The 13,594-nt window shown below is 40.4% G+C and overlaps 1 protein-coding gene across 6 annotated transcripts in view; it reads left to right on the top strand.

Annotated features, from left to right (window-relative positions):
* Positions 1 to 120: 120 nt before the first annotated feature.
* Positions 121 to 13,594, top strand: part of WASF1 (WASP family member 1) — an 89,521-nt gene continuing 76,047 nt past the window's right edge. Inside the window, exon 1 of one of the 6 annotated variants that reach the window (XM_030490374.1) lies at positions 121 to 593. The gene's annotated coding sequence lies outside the window, so the exon portion shown is untranslated. Of the gene's footprint in view, positions 713 to 867; positions 1,309 to 13,594 lie in introns of those variants that run through there. The other 5 variants (XM_030490379.1, XM_030490378.1, XM_030490380.1 and 2 more) reach the window with 5 other exon arrangements.

The following is a 13,594-nucleotide window of genomic DNA, read 5'->3' on the forward strand; positions in this document are numbered from 1 at the left end:
CCGCGGGGAGCCCCGCCCCCCACCGCTGATTGGCAGCCAGCAGCCGGCTTTGGGCAAGGCACAATGGCGGGCCCCGCCCCCCCGTGCTGGGGAGAGGGAGCCGGCCGACCGGACCGTACCACCTGCCGCCTGCGGGGTGGGGTGGACTCGCCTCCCTCACGTTGGGGTGGGGGGCGGCGGCGCATGGACCATCCCGAGCATCGGGGCGGGGGGTGCGGTGTCCGTCCGCCGGGTAAACAGCCCTGCCCACCGCCTCCCTCCCTCCTTCCCTCCGCCCGCCTCGGCTCGGCGCGCCGGGAGAGGCCCCTCCCCCCGCGCGCACACACACACGCTGTCTCACACGCGCGCGCTGCCCTGTGTCTATTGTGAAGCCTTCGGGGGAGCTCCGCGCCGCCGCCCCCCCCTCGCCCCATCCCTCCCGCCCTCAGCCCCGGAGCCGGGGGCCGGCCGCGGGGCGCTGCGCGGTAATGGCCGGCGCCGTTTGAAGTTCTCGACCGGCGGCGGGGGCAGCGCGAGGCGAAGGGAGGGGCTGAGGCTGAGCGGCGTGAAGGTGCGAGGCGAGGGGAGGCAGCGCGGCAGAGACGGGCCGGCCAGTAAGTGCCCCGCGCGCTTCCCTCGCGGCCCTCGCGTCGGGCGGGAGGGACCGGCCCCCGCGCCCCTTCCCCGGCGCTGCGGGACGTGCCCGCCTCACAAAGGGACCGGCCCCCGCCAGGTGATGGCCCCCTCCCCTTTGTCCATGCCCGTGTGGGGGGCGGCGGCGGCGGGAGGGACGGAGGGAGGCACGTCGCGGCCGCGGAGCCTCTTCCCCCGTCTCCCCGCCGCCCCCGCCAGCCGGGGCAGGAGGGGGCGTGTTGCGAGGCGCGGACGGGAGGGGGCCGCACTCGTGCCGGAGCGCGACGGGCTCCCTGCTCTCCGTGTCCTCGCCCCGTGTGCCCGTACCCGGCGGGGAAGGTGGGGCCGTGCGGGGCCGGGGTCGGCGGGCGCGGGTGACGTCAGCCGCGGCCAGGTGCGAGCGGCTCGCGCCGGGCCGGTGAGAGGTGAGGGGCTCCCGAGGGCCGCCGTGGCAGCGGGGGCTCGGGAGGGCACGGGCGGCGGGGCCGCCGTTCGGAGGCGAGGGGATGCGGAGCAACGGAGGGCAGAGCTGCCCGCTGGAACACTGCTACCATTGTTAGGCGGGCTCGGAGATCGCGGCGGGCTGGGAGCGGGAGAAAGCGCGTAGGTTCCAACTTCTCCAGGCAGCAGAATGCTTCACTCGCGGGCGGAATAAATGGCAAGTGCAGAGCGCTGAAGGGCTAGCTTGGATGCCAGGTAATATGCACTGCATGGTTTAGTACAGTGCCGTGACTTCTTTTCGTGCTGCATGTGCTTCCAGAATTAAAGTGAACACACAGTGACATCTAATTGTGACACAGTGGCATTTAATCAGATTAAATGCTCTGGTTTGATTTTTTCCATCCTTTTCATCAGTCACGGTTTTAAACAAGTACCTTGGCTTGAGAGGAGATAACTTGGATTTTTTTTCTGGGGAAAAAAAAAAATAGAAGGGCAAATAGAAAGTATTCATAGCATGGAGTGGAGCAAAGTGCTGCATTTAGATCTGTTTTATTCGGCACGGGCATGTCTCTTCTTTGATTGCTAGAATCAGGATTTTAGGTAGAATTCCCACATTTTCAACAGCGCTGAGACCTTTCTTTTGTTTGCATCTCCAACAGCTGAAATGTACTTTTAAACTAGCATTTCATATGGTAATGAGTTTACTTTTTCTCTTAAATATATGGATGATGAATCTATAAGTAAGGAAAGCTGTATGACACTTCACATGAATCACTGCTTATTAATATCAAAAGTGGATCTTCCACTGCAGTCGATTTGTTTATTGGCTGTAATTGTTAACTGGTTCCATATGACTGCATTCCTTTTTCTCTTGGCATACAGAGGCTGGGTGTTGTCTGAAGTTGAAAGGTGTTCTTCCTCAAAAGTGAACTATTTCAAGATCTGTTTGTGCAACCAGTCTGTGATATTTTATCTGGAGAATTGTGTTGAAAATGATTAAATAAATTCTAGTTTGTTATTCTTGCATCTGAAGTGTTTAATTGGCAAAGCTTTGGGAGTTTGCTTAAGTATGCCCAGCTATGTTGTATCCAAGCATCCTGGATCACTTGCCATTAGAATCCCAGTGATTAAATTTCAGATGCTTTCATCGTAGAACCTCTGAAAATCACTTGCCGGTTTAAATTAGTTGCCTTTCTGGTACTGTCAGGCTAGTAATAAGCACACAAGAAGGCATTCAGTAGAATACTGTCTGAAGTTTCTCTTTTCTTAAATTGTAGCAAAGATTAATTTTTAGTAAGCATGCAGAGGCCATTTTTGAATATGAAATGGTGACTTGACTACGCTTTAAAAGTGTTGATAGATAATATGCATGGCTATCTAAAATGTGGTTTTACTGAAAGAGATGAGGAATTGCTGCTCGTCATTTGTATCGAGATAGTATGTTAACACGTAGTGACTATTAAGTGCGTAGCTGTGGATTCAAGAAGGGGTTGATTAGTGTAAAACAAATCAAAAGAGTGATGCAGCTTAAAAAAAAAAGTCGTCTTGTTGATTACTATGTGCTGTGTGTTCTGTATTAATCAGGTTCCTGAAGATGTGTTATGTTATGCGTTGGATGCTGCGGGTTCTGAAGGCAGACTGGAGTAGTGGGTGGAAGGTGACTTGGGTTATTTGGCTTTTATTTCCATCCAGCTTTTCTACTGCTTTTTTTTCTTGCAGTCACTTTCCTCTCTTGCTTTGATTTCTCCAAAGGAAAATAAAGATGTCCAGCTTTGTACAGGACTTCTGCATATAAAAGGGGTCTTTTGGCACCTGTTTGTTACTACTCCCGATGGTGAATACTATACCAAGTGTTATCGTGTCTTCCTTTTTTCTCCCCCAGGTGAAAGAGGAAGAAGTATTTTAAAAGAGTAGTTCTTTGAGCAGTAGAAGCTTTTGGCTTCTTACCCTTTTTTAAAAAAATCTCACGGATGATTGTAAGCTCTAATGGAATATTTTATAGTGTCATCCTTCTGTGGATCATCTACTGTCTAATAAGGGCTTAATACATACTGCAGCCTTTTCCTTGGTCAGGACACTCTTAGCATCTTGATTTCACGAACTTAACGTTTTCTTAGGCAATTATCTTTGAGACCTCTACCTTCCTGTCAAATTTGATTGAATTCATCCAGCAGTTTCCAAGTGGGGGATCCCCCCACACTTTCTGTATAAGACTAATTTCCGTAAAAAGATGGGGTAAAATATTTTAACTGAACACTTTTTTTCCTTCATACCAATCTTTTCTTCCATATAGTAGATAATGAAATCTGTTGCCCTATGCTTTTAATGTCTTTTTTCTATCCTACTTTCTTACTTTTTCTTCCGTAGTTCTTTTTTGTTGTTTTTGTTATGGATGTGCTTTGTCTCGTACCCTGTGTTTTCTATTGGTTTTTCTTCCCCACAGAAGATGATGCATATAATCCCACTTGTTCTATTTTTTCTGTATGGTTTTTTTTTTTTAATACTCTTAAACTGCTATCAGCCCACTTGCATATATACTTACTTCTCATCCACCAAGATCTCTAAGTCTGCATTTTGGAAGGAAGGGGGGGAAAAAAAAAGGCAAGCTAGATACTTGTCAGGATTGAACTAAAATATGAGGCTCTATTGTCTGTGGGAAATGGAGTTTGAAAGAAAATGAAGGGGTTTTTTTCCTTTGTTCCTGTGCTTTTGGAGGCTGAGAAAAGGTATTATGGAAGTCTTATCAGGTTACTATTACTGCATTGGGATTGGGCCTTTTTATAGCCTTCTGCTTGTGTGTCTGATGCATCTTAATATACTCTAATTTAACTGCTTGATGAATGAAGCACCTTTTATAACTCATGCTCTGCTTTTTCTACCACCTTGGAGCCTCTGACTGCTGCGAGAGTGATAATACCTCTTTTCCAGTCTTTGTTTTTTTGGACTATGTCCCGGATTCTCAAAGATATCAAGGCGCCAGATTGCAATAGGAGTTCTGTGTTCCAGTACATCTGTGAATCAGTCTCTTAAGTTTTTTGGGAGGGATCTTGAGGTCGTCTGACACAGATTACAGGCTATATATTTCATGTTTACAAGACATGGTTTTAAAGAAGAAAAGATATGGGGTAAGACTGGAACAACTTGGACTGTCACACTTATTTCAAATGTCTTTGCAAACAATTTTTTTTGCAGAGCCACCTCCTTCCTAGAGGTCAGAAGCTGTGTAGCCTCTTCAGACTGCTCAAGTGCTTGTACAGTGCTGTGACCTGCATCTTACAACACAAATTGAACAAAGAATGTCTCTGAGAGGCAGCAAAACACTAATTACAGACTTCCAGGAAAATAATCTAGTTAGCATAATTAGAAATGCTCATATCTTTAATATTCGATTTCTTAATTCTCTGAATTTTTATTTTTTTTAAATCAGTTAAAGGACAGAAAATGTCATCAGAAGTTTATACATTTCTAAAAATATATTAATTTAGGTGCCTATTTTTGGGTGGTGGGAAGCTAAATTGCATGCTAGCTTTCTTCTGTTAGTGTGTTGGTGTAATAAATTACCTTATACACAGAAACTACAGAATAACAGAGGTAGTTACATTTTAACAAAATGCTTAATGAAGAGCAGAAGTCATGGATACTTTTCAATGAGTTCATACATTGCTGTGGTGGACCTTTTAGTTAGACGCTGTGATTTCAACATGAATTTAGTCTTCCAACAGCAGACTCCATGCCAGAAGGAGATTATTATGAATGCCATAACTGCCTGATACTTAAAACTTATTAAAAAACAGGAATCTGTTCTAAAGCCAGGTGGAGTTTTTTGGCATTAAATTCTGTTGAAGTATTTCTTACAACTAGGGCATTTGTACTATTTCTTTTCCCGCCCCTTTATTCCTGCTCCATGGTAAGTGGCATTAATTTACTGGGAGTATTAATAGAGTCTCTGTTCTCTATCTGGCTCTTGATCTCACAAATTTTGAGAACCTCCATGTACTTGAGTCCAATTCCGTAGAAATTGGTCAATAGATTTTAAGATACTGAAAGAGAGCTTCTAACAGATACTCTGCAAGTGATCTCATAAACTTTGTTAGCATGGGAAGCAGGTCTGAAAATTGTTTGGTGCTCTTAAAGAAAAACATGAAAGATTGCACATGTAATTCTCATCCCTTACAGTTGCAGCTGCCTGTAGATAGAAGTAGTATATGATGATAACAAAGACCGATGGTAGACACAGTGCTAACTAGTGTTACTAATGTAGTTAGTACTGCTTCTGCAAAGACAATTGCGCCTCACTAATCTGATGGGGTTTTTCATTGTGGTAATAGCATAGCAGATTAAATTTTAATATAGTTCTAATTTACATATACTTTTTAAAGGTATAATTGAAGGTTCCATGCACCAGGCTATTCAATAAAGAAGCCAGGATGTGAAAGGTAAAATATTGTCATTGGTCACAAATAACTCTGAGAGGAAGTAACAAAACTAAATGTTAAGTTATAGGAGGTGTAATGTTTTGACTTAAATCAGAAGCTGTTCAATATTATTATTAATCATTTGTAGAATTTGATTTCTAAAGCATCAGTGTTTACTGGGGATTCAAAGCTGTTTAATCAAATTCAGAAATTTGAAAAGGTGGAAAGGTCACCTGAGAAGTCTAAGCAAGCTGTGAAAGGACAGCAAGATGACAGGTAAAACTGATGTAACAAACTAATCAATACAAAACAGTATGTTTTGGAGGCAGAAAATAAGAAAACATTTAAATATGTCTTAAAAGTTGCTAAATAACAAATAGTAATGTAGCAAGAAAATTTGGGCATCATTGCAGTTTGCTGAGGTATCATTACCCAATTTATAGCTGTAATCAGAAGTGCGGAAAAAAGAAGGAAGTGCCATTCTATACAAATACTTTAATTCTTATCTGCTATTCAAAGCGTGTTATTAACTGTCAATTAGTTGGAAAAAAAAAGATAAATCACAGTGTTGTAGAAAGTTTGATGTGATATGGCAGAATTTTTCAAGGCATTGAAAAGATGGGAATTATTTACCCAGGGAAATGGAATGCAGATGAAACAAGTGAGGAGTGGGAAGTTATAAACTAGATGTGAATTTAGGCTCTCCAACAGCAGATGCAAAAGGAAAAAAAAAAAAAAGCTACATTCAGGAAAAGACAATTTATTGAAGCAATACTTCTTGAAAGGGGATGGGAATTGAGGATTTTCCCCTGCTTCCACTCAATGTACTTGTATTTCTATGATTCTGTGATTTCTCTCCATATGTGTATGTATGTATGTATCTATCTGTCATTCAGTGTTAGATTATTTCTGTTGAATACACAGAACCAGCTTAAACTCCTTGCTTTATTTGCTTCAAACCAATAATTTGAACTTTGCTCTTTCTCTTCAGAGATGACTGCTCAAATAAATTAATATTCATTGGAGTGAAGTGTTCTCAGTCTTCTATAGCTGAAGTGAATTTTGTAATTTCTGGGCTTTGGAGTCATTTTCTGGCTGTTCTGTGTAACAAACTGTTTTACAGAAAATGAAGCAGTCTGATAATGAGAGAAATTCTTAAATCAATATGTTGAATACAGAAATGGCTTGTAGCATGGGAATGGCCAGTTTGAACACAAGCCATAGATGAAGGCTGATGTTTGAAGAGAAAGCCATCTTAGGCCAGTCCAGCAAGCTGATAGTGAAGGTGTATGGCAAAGGAGCATGAGGGTCATTTTAAGGGGTGGAGTTTTCTTTCAGATTAGCCTTTTTATTTAGTATCAGTACTGCATAATAGATGCATAGGTTATGGAAAATTGGAAGAGTGATTGGCACTGAAGTGCATTACTGGTGTTACTTAGGCTAAATACTGTATTACAGTGGCTTGTCCAGCAGCACCTAGTTGCCACCTCTAAAGTAATGGCTGTGGAGTGGCCATAATCAAAATTGTCATCTATAATCCTATGACATGATACCGTTCATGGTTTGAGGGTCCAGAATCTTTTACCTTCAGGCACATTCAGGGTGGTGACATGGGTTCAGATAAGATTATCTGCCAGATCAGCTATATCAGATAAGCAGGGTCACTACTGAAGAGCCATTGTTGGTAGCTGAGAGCAGTTTCCCACAGAAGACTTTCATTATCATAAGACAGACCAGAACCCTCCATAGTGATTTGGGCACAGACCTTCAAGTAATTAAAAGAAAAAAAATAGGGGAAATAACAAGTAATTTATAACTTGATAATATGCCTGAACTTAAGTAGCTCAACCAGCTCTTGTAAAAATGGCATGCAGACTCAGCTTTTCAGTTAAAAAAAGGAAATGCTTAACTTGTTAAATCTTGTTCAGCCACTAGTCACTGAATGTGTGCAGAAATGCTTAGAGACGTCTTATACGCTCAGCTGTTTCTGCCTTTTTGTTGATATTAAAGGAGAAGGCTGTGATTGAGAAACTTTTCCAATTGTGGTTCCATCTGCAGTTGTGAAATTTCTAGGCTTGAGAACACAACCAAAAATACAAGTTGAGTTTGTCATAGGTGCTCTTCATTTGGAAGCCTCTCCTCGGGAACAAGGGCTTTACAAAAAATGTGCAATTCTTGGGGAGGGGAATCTTACTTCTATGCCTCCCAGCTACCTAGGCTGGCAAATGACAGTCTCTGGTAATACAAGACATCTTAATACTCTGAACAACCTGCTTAGTTGATCCTGCTTTGGGCAACCTCAAATGTTCTACGATTATATGATCTTCCTAGCAGGAGGGAAAAATATCTTACAAAGAATTCAGGAGAAGTGATAGTGGACTAGACTGCTGTAGAGGTGGTAGTGAAAGTTTCCGACACTTCTGATCTGAATTTGCTCTTGTGAAAATACATCAAAAATGGTACAACAGGTATTTGGTGTTGCAGGGATCTACACTGCAGCCGAAGAATGGCAGAGTACATATGCATATCATTCATATACAGAATGAACTGATGTTATTCCATAGTCTTGAAAATTCAAGACTGTTGCACTCTGGAAACCCCAGATGTGTCTACCCACTTGAAACAATACTGTCTGTATCCCCAGGCAAGACAATGGAATGGATTCTGTGTCTGTAGCTGGTATGAGTGGTCTATTAAAAAATCCTGAATAATCTGAGTTACAAAGAAGTTAGCGGTTTTCATTTCCCATGGGAATAAACTTAAAGCAAATCTACCTTCAGCAAGTTCCGTGATACAGGGAGAGGTTCCAAAAAGAATATGCTTTCTACCAGCTATGATGTTTCCAGTAATGGAAATCAAATGTTGGGGATTATCTGTGGCTAACCTATCTAGCTAGACTTCTATTCATTCTATTTCTAACTATAAGAATTTATTTATAAATAAATATGTATACAATATATGTATTATATAAAATAAATTCTTTGTCTAGGAAAGGAGAAAAAGTTTTATTAACAAGGAGGCAGATTTTTGTTCACACTATGTTTTTTCTCATAGGAGGAGAATTGGACCTCTATTCCATACCTGTGGGTACAAATCATCAGTCCTTGATGTTTTGTCCTGTTTAGTATCTACCTACTTTTTTCTAACAAATAAAATGAAAATAAGAATGTAAAAAAAAACCTCCATGTTATTTTATTCCAGGATGACAAATGTACATGTCTTTAAGCTCTGGGTAGGTTTGTATTCTTCTTGTACAGTCATCTGCACTGTAAGAATTTTTAATCTTTGTTTCCCACCTTCCTCAAAAGTCTGACTTGCAACATGAGGCTTTTCATATGTTTTTTTTCTGATCTGCAACTCGCCTATATAACATTTTTGCAGGTTAGTAGTATATGTTAATTTTCAAGACATTAATCCCATTTAGATCCCAAGACACATCTGTTAGCCTCATTTTTAGAGTACTCGGCTATCTCTAAGATTGAGTTGCAGACAAAATGATATATGGTTTTGATTTCATGTTGGACCATGAGCAACCCTTTGGACATTGTTGTTGAAAGGATTCTTGAGAAGCCTGATTCTTCTGTGGTTGGGAACAGTAATTTGATTCAAAAGATACACTTCAGCAAAATATATATTGTGTCAGGACCTTATTTCTGTAAGATTATAGGAATGTTGAAATATCTGGAGTCTTAGAGAACGAAAGTGTATGTTCAGTGCACAGTATAACCCTTTAAAAATGCCGACATTTTAGGATGCCTAAAACAGCAATGGAACATGTATAATGATAATAATCATGATGTTGTTCAAATTGGTGTGGTTTGGGTTTTTTTTTCGCTGATTTTCTTAATGAAAATTTTTAACTGGCACATGGTGTTCTCACTGTTGGGCATGTATTAATTTTGGGTAGAATTATGCAAGCTTTGGAGATAAGATTTAATAAGTGATGTGCACATCTTTTAAAACTATAAAATTATAACTTAGTTTCTAGATTTAATTGGACAAAATGATGCTAATTACTGATATGTAATGTTTTCCCTTTTGTTAGAAATGCTGTGGATTTTGTTATATAGGTGTAATTACAATTGAGTGCTTCAAAACCACTTGTTATCCAAAGTTAGTGAAAGCTTATAGTAAAAATGAAATATATTTAATTGCTACATATTTAGAAACTAAAAGTATTGCTAGTACTGTTTGTTGTTGTGCAGCTGTTAGGATTTTAACAATATATTCTGTAATTAGTGGATACCCTACAAAGAGAAATTGATCCATTAAATACAGTTAGCTAGTGCATGAATTGGGCAGATGAGTGAATGGCATCCAGTTTGACTCTGGTCCAAAGCCTGTATGAGCCAAAACTTAGTATTTTCAGTGGATGCGCTTGTGCAGTGTGTGTCAATTCTGTGATAAGTTGTCTTCCATTGGTGAAATCAGAATTAGATCATGGTACAGGACCCTTGCTTGGCAATTTTCATATGCTTCTGCTGGGCACTTTCAGGCTTTCTTAAAGATTCAAAAACTAGTGCTCAAAATCTCAGGTCAGTAGTATGTTATTGTATGGGAAAATAATTTTGTTAAGTTTGATTAGCGTTGGAGAAATCGATGTGCTGAATCTTTAGTACAACCAGCAATATTAAGAAACTACGTTACTTGTCAGTAAACAGTTAGGAAGTTTCCCTTATTAAGTATGAAAACCAACCTAAAGCTCAGTAAGTTTAGAATTTATACTTTCACTTAAATACCCATAATTTATCAAGTATTAATAGAAAATAATAATTTTTTGTCAAGAAGTTTCAGAATGAAATTAACGCCTGTCAAATTGGTTGAGGCTTAGGTATGTTCTCATCTCTTCTGTGTAACTTGCATGAAAATGAAAGGAGAGGGAAAGTTCTTTGGCTTTGTTTTAGTGCTAATTGAGGTATGGTGTGTCCAGTATATGAATAGATAGAAAACACAAACTTCAGGGATCTTGTTTTTCAAGAAGAAAGTGGTAGATTGCTAGGCTTTGATCAGGGAACAGCAACTGAATGCTACTGGTGGTGGACCTCACCATTTAAAAAAGGGTGTCAACTGCTTGCTGCTTTGGATTGTGGCTAAGTATCGTCTGGCAAATCATCAGTCCTTGATGTTTTGTCCTGTTTAGTATCTACCTACTTTTTTCTAACAAAGAAAATGAAAATAATAATAATAATGTCAAACTTCCTGAGAATGTACATTTCTTCTTTAGTTGGTTTTTAAGGATGTTGTCTGTGTTCTTAGTTTGGAACATATATTTTGTTGTAATAACAGAGAATTTTAGAAAGCTGTTAAATGAAATACAGAAAGGCTCTCTGGAGGATGTATTGTGTGTCCTAACAGATGAGTCATACAGTAATGCTTGCTTTTTTTTTCTGCAGTTGTGGATTTTTAGTAGTTTTGTGGTTAGTGGAATCATTGCAGAGGGAAGCTGAATAGTTTTCTAATTTTTTTGCCTATAGTCTGTCTTCAATATATGTATTCTTCCCCATGCGAAGTAGGAGATACGCTTTTGAACTCCCAGAAAGCCAAGCAAGATGTTTCCACTTTGTAGGGAACAGACCTATATCATAGATATTAGGCACCATCTCTCCTGGCTGCATTTTGTAAGAGAGAATAAGGACATATGCTTCATTCTTTGAAGGAATAGATGTAAACAGCTATGTTCGTCCTTAGTGGATAAAGAAAGCTTGCCTATATGTTTAAATCTGACAGGTGAAATCTAGAAAAGGGATTGGAATATAAAATTCACCTGTATCTACTGGCGTCCATAGATTGTTAGATTGTACCCTCTCTGCATCATATTGTATGTGGGTAGTCTAGAAGCTTAAACAAGGACTCTTCTCTCTCTGAAGGTGGTCCATACAGCCATGGGCATAGGATGGTGCTGGGGCAGTCCTGGCTCGCCTCCAGACACCTTAACGGCTAGCTGTCTTCAGCTGTTCAGGTAGACATACTGTAAATGTTTTATTTGGTGTAGGCTTTAATGGTACGATCAGATTTGACTGAATGGTGTATAATGCAAAGTTACTTGTTGCAACATGTAAATAAAAGCAAACTGGTTTGGTTTGGGTTTTGTGGGGGTTTTTATTTTTTGTGTGTGAGAATAAAGCTGTCTATGCAGTAGTGAAAAAATGTATCTTTTAAATGGAGGCTGACACACTTAGATCTGTGAAAATGGAGTCATAGTGTCTCTTTCTTAGTGCATTTCTTAGAAAACCAAAGTATGCCTGAAAATGACCCCTGGGGAGGTGGGGTGGATGGGTTTGGTATTTTGTGTGTTGCTTTTTTGTGGTTTGTTTACCTCCTCTCCTCCCAATATTTCAGTATTAAGTGGAGTTGCTAGATGCATTTTGGGTAATTTAAGTTTGATTTATAGCATATTAGTAATCTTGAATGTTGTTTGGGGACAGACAATAAAAATGAAGCTGACCAGTATCTCTCATGTCTTGATTTAGTAGAGAAATAAGAATTGTTAGAATGTGAAATCATGTTCCATGCATGTTTACAAACTTCTCTCCCTCACCCAAACTCTAGTCTTGGAAAGATCTTGTTCTTTCCTGGACTTGTGAAGTTTAAAGTCACACCATTTTCATCTCAGTCTTCTAAATACGGCATCTCCATAAGTACTGATTTATGATCAGTTTTTTTATTGCCATGGAGCATGATTTTATGAAGATGATCTGTTTCTAGAGGCAAAAGAGAAACTTTGAGCAGAAAAATAAAGACTTATTAGTGGTGTTCCACTGTTTTCAGTGCCTGATATCCTTAATCACTTCTCCCTGAATCTGGTGGTGTGCTGCAAACCTCCACTGCTTTCCAGCAACTAACAGGAATGTAAATAGAACTTCTTAAACTAGCAGTTTTCAAACCTTTTTGCTTGAAGTTGCTGAGTTTCTGTTTACTGCAGTTTGAGAAATACTGGCTTGGTTTGTATATCCCTGCTCTGTTGCACCTCCGTGCGTACCCACAGAACACAGCACAGAATGAGGAATGAGTGCTCTGCTCTCAATGGAGAAAGGATGGTACCTGAAACTGTTGCTTTTCTAAAGGGCAGTGATGAGCTTCCTTTAGAGAATGCCGGCTAACGCCTTTCTTCTCGCCTCAGAGCTTTGCCATTCCTGCTCTGTCACACCTACCCAAAAAGCCCCCAGAGAGAGCCTTACCTGTAAGGAGTCAGCCCTTACAGTATGCTTCAGTCCAACATTAAAAACCCCTCAGACTGACAGTTGCTGTCATGGAGAAAGAGGTCTCCGCAGATGTTGTGTGACTGCTGCATTTTAAGAGTAGAACCTTCAGTCACTTTTAACGTTCAGTTGTAGCATGTATATAATGGATATTTCATGGAACTCATAAGTCACTCTTTGTCAGAACATTTTGAACTTCAGGTATTAGAAACTAATTGAAGTGAACATTTCACTTCAGCCCTTGCTGGCCTCTGCAATCCATGTTACTGCTTGGGATAGTGGTTGCATTCACTTGTCTGTTAACTTCTAAAACTCTACTGTCTGATCTCAAGAGTGTAGTTTTCTTAATGGAATTTTTTGAAAGGTGGCCATAAAAGAAAGAAAGAAAACAGCTACAGTCAGTAGTATTAAGAGGTAGTGTGTGCAATGTGAACAGGCTAGTTTAACTCGCTCCTAAATATAATTCTTGTAGATTCTTCTAAAAATAACTCTTCCCCAAACAATAAAAATTTACACAAGTTGACAGCATGTTTTAGCAGACATTGAGAAAATGTTCATTTCTGCGTTTTGAGCTTTTGGGTAAAAATGTAAGGAAACAATAATTTAAACTCTTCTTAATAGATGTCGTTGCTGTATTATACTGCCCTTATCTGTATTTTGTGTTGGATGAATACTACAAGTTAGCACTTCATTTGTCTTCCAATACCATGCCTCCCCCCCCCAACCCCCCCCCATCACACCATCCTTTTCTCCTCCTCTTTTCTACAAAATTGCAATGTTTTACTTGCTGAGGTAGTACCTAATTTGAGCCAGATAGTAGCCTAGGTCGTGGAGTAAATTACTGTTCACAGTTCTTGCCTTTTTGTTCATTGCTACATGAACCAGTAGCTAAAATGCTTTGTTCTCTTCTTGTGGTGGAGATAAGTC

This window comes from Strigops habroptila, chromosome 6 (assembly GCF_004027225.2).
Source record: "Strigops habroptila isolate Jane chromosome 6, bStrHab1.2.pri, whole genome shotgun sequence".
In the NCBI taxonomy this organism is placed as follows: Eukaryota; Metazoa; Chordata; class Aves; order Psittaciformes; family Psittacidae; genus Strigops; species Strigops habroptila.